A 7534-nucleotide genomic window follows, 5' to 3' on the forward strand; every position below is an offset into this window, starting at 1 on the left:
CTCTGTAGACCAGGCTGGCCTCGAACTCACAGAGGTCCACTTGCCTCTGCCTCCCAAGTGCTGAGATTGAAGGTGTGAACCACCACCACCCTGCTATTTATTTGAAGTTTCTTGAGACAGGATTTCTCTCTGTAACCGCAGTGGCCGAGCTGGAACTCACTTAGTAGAATAGGCCGGCCTCGAACTCACAGACATCTGCCTGCTTCTGTCTCCTGAGAGCTGGGATTGAAGGTGTCCACTGCCACCATCATTCAGTTCTGAGGAACAGTTTCTTCTAATGATCTTTTAACATTCAAGGTCTCCTAAGCCCCTCTTTCTGCTGTTCACTTGACGATGTCCTGCTGCTTTAGTTGGGAAATATTTAGGATGTTGGTGACAGGAGGCTCCCCTGTCTCTTAGGTCATTATTTGTTGCTTTTTATTTTATCTGCAGTCTCTCCGGTGTTGATAATGTTCACGCTTCCCGGACGATCTGGACAGATTTGTAATTCTCATTTACCAGCTGTCTGTTGATTTGAGTCAAGAGGAAATATTAAAATACCGGACTTAATCCCAGCACTCGGGAGGCAGAGGCAGGCGGATCTCCGAGTTTGAGGCCAGCCTGCTCTATAAGAGCTAGTTCCAGCCGGGCGATGGTGGCGCACGCCTTTAATCCCAGCACTCGGGAGGCAGAGGCAGGCGGATCTCCGAGTTTGAGGCCAGCCTGCTCTATAAGAGCTAGTTCCAGCCGGGCGATGGTGGCGCACGCCTTTAATCCCAGCACTCGGGAGGCAGAGGCAGGTGGATCTCTGTGAGTTCGAGACCAGCCTGGTCTACAGAGCTAGTTCCAGGACAGGCTCCAAAGCCACAGAGAAACCCTGTCTCGAAAAACCAAAACAACACAATGAATAACTTTTGAGGTGCACTTGTTATTTAAAAAAACAAAACAAAACAAAAAACTTTTCAGCCTGGCTTAGTTTGAACACCTTTAATTCCAGCGCTTGAGAGGCAGAAGCAGGTAGATCTCCGTGAGCTTCAGGCCAACCTTGGTCTACAGGACAGCCAGAACTACATGGGGAGATTTTGTCTTGAAAACCCTTTAAAAAAAAAAAAAAAAGCAAGAAGGGAAATGAAAATACTTTCCAATATCGTATGTGAGACTGATGATTTCAGCTTAGTTTTGTGTTTTGTTTTTTTGGAAACTGTATCCCAGGCAGGCTTCAAAGGAAGAGATCTTCCTGTTCCCCACCTGGAGTGCTGGGTTAAAAGCCTATGCTATCAGGCCTGCCCGATTGTGGTAAATTTGTAATGAATAGACATTTCCACACTAACGGGTACTTTGACAAACATTTTATAACCGGTTACCTCCTTATGCTAATAATGCAGCTGCAGACTTCAGCTCCAGAGTTCAGCCTTCTCAGGCGTCCCTCTCCAGATGGGTTAGGTCTGGGGAGCAGCCACGCTCAGAGAGGTTTCTCTGCCTGTCCTGGAACTTGCTTTGTGTGGAGTAGGCCATACTGGCCTTGAACTCAGACAACCCCTGCCTGTGCCTCCCAGGTGCTGGAATAGAGGTGAGCACCACTGCTGCTCTGCTTTTTGTTTGTTTGTTTGTTTTTAATGTTTCAGTTTTATTTTTTTTATTTTTTATTTATTTTTTTGGTTTTTCGAGACAGGGTTTCTCTGTGGTTTTGGAGCCTGTCCTGGAACTAGCTCTTGTAGACCAGACTGGTCTCGAACTCACAAAGATCCGCCTGCCTCTGCCTCCCGAGTGCTGGGATTAAAGGCGTGCGCCACCACCGCCCGGCAATGTTTCAGTTTTAAAACAATACCAAAAGTGACAACTAAAGTCTTGCTCTAGAGCTTATTTCCAGATGTTTTAGCAGGTTGATAGCTAACAGTGTGGCAGAGGTGAGGTCTTTAATAGATGGATCCCAGTCCTGTTTTTCCTCTGGCGTAGATTAGCCTTTCTGTCTTTGGATAAAAAGGAAAATTTTACCAAGGTTTTTACTATTTTTTTTGGAGTGTAACATAGGATTCTGCCACCTGTGGTGGGAGTGGCAGGCTGATTTTTTTGAATTCAAGATTAGCCTTGTCCACTTTGTGAATTTCAGATCTGCAAGGGCTATACAGTTAGACCATATCTAAATAAACAGGATTGATTACACCTTGTGTTTGTATGGCTTGCTAAAGAAATTAAAAATAAGGGGCTGGAGAGGTAGCCCTGCCTTGGATAACTCTTTATTTTGACCAGATATGAGCTCCTTCCTGACATTTTTTTTTTCTGTTTTATCTTTACTTTGTCTGTGTAACAGTGCTGGGTGTGTGTGTGTGAACAGTTCTGGATGCCCTGGAACTCTCTGTAGACCAGGCTGGCCTCAAACTTGTGCTGGAAGTGATAACATAAACCACTATGCCCAGTGTTGGCATTCTTTGGGTTTTTTGTTTGTTTGTTTGTTTTTGTTTTTGAGATTTCTCTATGTAGCTGTTGGAGCCCGTCCTGAAACTCACTTTGTAGACCAGGCTGGCCTCGAACTCACAGAGATCCACTTGCCTCTGCTTCCTGAGTGCTGGTATTAAAGGCTTGTGCCACCACCGCCCGGTTCAGTGTTGACATTCTTTTATTTTTATTATTTATTTATTTATTTATTTATTTATTTATTTATTTATTTATTTATTATTTTTGGTTTTTCGAGACAGGGTTTCTCTGTGGCTTTGGAGCCTGTCCTGGAACTAGCTCTGTAGACCAGGCTGGGCTCGAACTCACAGAGATCCGCCTGCCTCTGCCTCCCGAGTGCTGGGATTAAAGGCATGCGCCACCATTGCCCGGCTACCACTTGACATTCTTTTAGAATGATATTTCAGACTCCTTTTTTTGTTTGTTTGTTTTTGGAGACAGCGTTTCTCTTTAACATTGGAGCCTGTCCTGGAACTAGCGTTGTAGACTAGGCTGGTTTCGAAGTCACAGAAATCCGCCTGCCTCTGCCTCCCAAGTGCCTGGCGTTAAATACATGTACCACCACTGCCCAGCTCTTTATTGATTTTTAATTTTATTTTAACTTTAAGTGCATTACTGTTTTGCTATGGGTGTTGGGTCCCCTGGAACTGGAGTTACAGACAGTTGTGAGCTGCCATGTGGGTACTGGCAATTGAACCCTGGTTCTCTGGAAGAGCAGTCAGTGCCCTTAATTTCTGAGCCTTCTCTTTGCTCCCCTCCGAACACCTTTTTTCAAACAAGGTCTCTGTTGTGTGTGTTGTCAACTCTTTATGTAGCCCAGTTTGGCCTTGACTTGAAGCAATCCTCCTGCCTCAGTCTCAGGTGATGAGGTTACTTAATGATAACGACCCCACCATACCAGACTTCTGTTCCTGTCTGTACACATGTTAAAATGAGTTGCACCAAACAAGCATATGAAGTACTGTGTTCTTATCTGTAATGTATTGTTTCAATTATTGTGTGTGTGTGTGTGTGTGTGTGTTTGAGACAGGGTTTCTCTGTGTAGCTCTGACTGACTTGGAACTAGCTCTTGTAGACCAGGCTGGTCTCAGACTCACAGAGATCCGCCTGCCTCTGTCTCATGAATTGCTAGGATTATTTCCTGCCACTGCCTGCTTATTTCAATTTCTTGTTTTTTTTGTTTTTTCGAGACAGGATTTCTCTGTAGCTTTGGAGCCTGTCCTGGAACTCCCTTTATAGACCAGGCTGGCTTCGAACTCACAGAGATCTGCCTGCCTCTGCCTCCCGAGTGCTGGGATTAAAGGCGTGCGCCACCACCGCCCGGCTTTATTTCAATTTCTTAATAATCAGGTCAGTTTCAAGATTGTGGATATAGCTCAGTTGATAGACCACTGGTCTACCTTGCATGGAGTCCTGGATTAGCTCTCCATCAAAGGATGTTATGGTGGTGCTGACCTATAATCCCAGTAGCAGAGGAGTAATAGGAAGAGGACCAAGTCAAAACCATCCTCAGCTGGCGAGTTAAAGGCCACTGCTAGCTTTATGAGACTCAGCCTCAAGTTTGTGATCCTCCACTCTCAGATTGCCATGGTGCTGGGGATTAAACAGTAGGCCATCATGCATGCTTATCCTGAGATCTGCCATCAAACTACAGTACAGCCCTAACTCCTGCTTTCTGGCTTTTTCTTAGGTGTTTTATGTAAGCACTTAGCTTGGTTTTAGTTATAATTTTTTGGGACAGTTTCTTTGTATAGCCCTGTCTTGAAACTCACTGTGTAGACCAGGCCTTAAACTCAGAGATCAGTCTGCCTCTGCCTCCAGAGTACTAAGATTAAAGGTGCCACTATACTCTGCATAACATTTTTATTTTATTCATTCATTCATTCATTCATTCATTCATTCATTCATTTATTTATTATGTATACAATATTGTGTCTGTCTGTATGCCTGCAAGCCAGAAGAGGGCACCAGACCTTATTACAGATGGTTGTGAGCCACCATGTGGTTGCTGGGAATTGAACTCAGGACCTTTGGAAGAGCAGGCAATGCTCTTAACCACTGAGCCATCTGTCCAGCCCCTGCATAACATTTTTTTTTTTTTTTTTTTGGTTTTTCGAGACGGTTTCTCTGTGGCTTTGGAGCCTGTCCTGGCACTAGCTCTGTAGACCAGGCTAGTCTCGAACTCACAGAGATCCACCTGCCTCTGCCTCCCGAGTGCTGAGATTAAAGGCGTGCGCCACCATCGCCCGGCTCCTGCATAACATTTTTAAATAAGATTACATAACTCCACTTTGTAAAGAGCACTTTTGCTATTTTTTTCTTTCTTTTGATTTTTTTTTTTTTTTGAGTCAGGGTTTCTCTGTGTAACAGCCCTAGCTAGCCTGAAACTAGCTCTTGTAGACCATGCTGGCCTCGAACTCACAGAGATCTGTCTGCCTCTGCCTCCCAAGTGCTGGGATTAAAGGCGTGTACCACCCCCAGCTCTTTTGATAATCTTTGTATACATTCACTTTTCTCAAAATTGTGTCAGTGCTACACTCTACTGAGTTTAAAACAATGTAGCTATTATTTTATACAGTATAACTATTACACATTGTATTCATGACTTTTGATTGGCCAATCATCTTTTTTATTAGACATGAACTTTTACTTTCTTTCCTTGCATATAGAAGATGACTTTAGGGCTGGAGAGATGGCTCAGAGGTTAAGAGCACCAACTGCTCTTCCAGAGGTCCTGAGTTCAATTCCCAACAACCACGGTGGCGCATAACCATCTGTAATGAGATCTGGTGCCTGCTTCTGGCCTACAGGCATACATGCAGACAGAACACTATACATAATAAATAAATCTTTAAAAAAAAAAAGATGAGTTTAACTCATTGTAGGGGTAGGGTTGACTTCCGGCCTGGGCGCCCCACCTCTCACCGCAGGGTCTGAGCCGTCCCTGCACGCTGCTGCAGCTGCTACCATCCACAAGGCAGGTGAGAGAGGGAAGAGTGCAGCATGTGGGCCGAGGAGGGACCCAGATATGGAGCTGCGGGAAGAAGCTTGGTTTCCGGGGCCGCTGGATTCTGAGGATCAGTCCATCATGGCGTGGAGTCACTGGCAGCCGCTTGAAACATCTAGTCACAGCACATCCGTAGTCAGCAGCTGAGAGATAAATGTATGTTTGCTTGCGCCGGGGAAAAAAAGTGTAGGGGCTTGAGATGGCTAAGCATTTAAAAACATTTGATGCTCTTATAAAGGATCTAAGGTCAGATGACTTTTTTTTTTTTTTTTTTGGTTTTTTCAAGACAGGGTTTCTCTATGGCTTTGGATCCTGTCCTGGAACTAGCTCTGTAGACCAGGCTGGTCTCGAACTCACAGAGATCCGCCTGCCTCTGCCTCCCGAGTGCTGCTGGGATTAAAGGCGTGCGCCACCACCGCCCGGCGGTCAGATGACTTAAAACCACCCGTAACTCCAGCTCCATGGGGTTCAACCCCTGCCCTTAGGTACTTCACTTACGTGTACAAACACACAGGCATATAGGATCTTTAAAGTTCTTTTAAAAAAGGAACCTGGGTTACTGTGAGAAGAGTTGGCTTGTATACAGTAAAAGCTATAAATTTGTTGCATTCTGTAAGCCACTTAAAGCCACATATTCATTTCTGGTGACAACTTTACACTTGTGCTGTCAGAACACCCACAATGACAACTGTGCCTATGTTAGTCTATCCAGGAGCTCAACCCCCTTTCCATTTGTGGAAAAACCTACACTGTTCTTGTTAGCAGCTATGTAAATATTAGCCCTCTTAGGTCTGTAGGTTTATTTTGAACAAAGTGTATCTTGTTTTTTTTTTTTTTTGAGACAAGGTCTCATTGTGTTGTCTTGGCTCATCTGGAATTTACAAAGAACCGCCTGCTTCTGCCTCCCAAATGCTAGGATTAAAGGCATGTGCCACTGCACCTGGCTGTAGACTGTGTTTTTTGTTTTTTTAAATTTACCCATTGAAATGAGGGATTAAAGGTTCATTGCAATAGTACGACACTTGGGAGGCAGAGGCAGGTGGATCTTTGACTTTGAGACCAAGGAAGCCAACCTGGTCAACATAGTGAGCCCCTGTCTCAAAAAAAAAAATTAGGTTGGGTGTGGTGACATGTGCCTTCAATCACAGAACTCAGTATTATGAGACACACAGCTCTCTAAGTTTGAGACAAGCCTGGTCTATGTATTGTGTTTCAGGACAGCAAGAGCTATATAGTGAAACCCTGTGTCAAAAATAAAAGAAACAAGCTGGGCGGTGGTGGCGCATGCCTTTAATCCCAGCACTTGGGAGGCAGAGGCAGGCGGATCTCTGTGAGTTCGAGACCAGCCTGGTCTACAAGAGCTAGTTCCAGGACAGGCTCCAAAGCCACAGAGAAACCCTGTCTCGAAAAACCAAGAAAAGAAAAGAAAAAAAAAACAGCTGGGTGGTGGTAGCGCACGTTTTTAATCCCAGCACTTGGGAGGCAAGTAAATGGATCGCTTTGAGTTTGAGGCCAATATGGTTTATAGAACGAGTCCCAGGATAGCCAGGACTCAAAAAAAAAAAAAAATGAAGACACTAAGGTGGAGGATGGTTAGTATAGCATCAACTTCTGCTCCTTGGTAAGACCCTATCTCAAAAAACAAAACAAAACAAAACACACAAGTCAGGCTGAGCATGGTGGCACAGTCAGATCTCGTGAGATGAAGGCCAGCCTGGTCTACATAGATTCTTTCTAAACACAAATAAAACATAGAGGAAGAAGTCTTATACATTCTTTGGGTTATATGAAGCACAGTTCTTTTCTTTATTTTTTGTTTGGGTACTGGAGGCTGACTGAACCCAGAGCTTTGAACATGCTAAGTCCATTCCCTTTCCACTGTGCCATGTCATTCCCCCTGCTGTTGATCTTGAAAGATTTTATCTCCTCTGCTCATTCCATAGCAGCACACTGCAGACAATTCTAGGGGCTGGAAATCTACATTGAAAGTCTTTTTTGGGGGGAGGGGGTTGAGACAGGGTTTCTCTGTGGCCCAGTTTAAAAGTCTTGAAGCTCTTGTACAGGCTTTAGCAAGAGGATGTTGCTTTTCTTGCT

Source organism: Microtus ochrogaster, chromosome 15 (assembly GCF_000317375.1).
Source record: "Microtus ochrogaster isolate Prairie Vole_2 chromosome 15, MicOch1.0, whole genome shotgun sequence".
NCBI lineage: Eukaryota > Metazoa > Chordata > Mammalia > Rodentia > Cricetidae > Microtus > Microtus ochrogaster.